Source organism: Penaeus monodon, chromosome 28, assembly GCF_015228065.2.
Source record: "Penaeus monodon isolate SGIC_2016 chromosome 28, NSTDA_Pmon_1, whole genome shotgun sequence".
Lineage (NCBI taxonomy): Eukaryota > Metazoa > Arthropoda > Malacostraca > Decapoda > Penaeidae > Penaeus > Penaeus monodon.
In genome coordinates this window covers 27,467,939-27,468,191 of record NC_051413.1, presented here as the reverse complement: position 1 = coordinate 27,468,191, position 253 = coordinate 27,467,939, and positions in this window count along the sequence as shown.

Sequence of the window (253 nt, the reverse complement as noted above, 5' to 3'; positions counted from 1 at the left end):
TACAACAAACAGAGAGAATATATTTAACACACCAATCCCCTATCCGGTACTCTACCCCTCGGTGCAAGCTTGTTGTCGTCAGCTGTGTTTTATTCATCTCCCTCTGTTCGAGAAATGCAGGTGCAGGATTTCTACACGGGGACGCGCTCGGCGAAGTCACTCTTTGGACGCACCTGGTTTTTCTCGTGCTGGGGGAAGCGGTAGGAGAGATGGTTTAGGTGTATCTCTTTTGGCTTTCTTTTCATTTGTACGA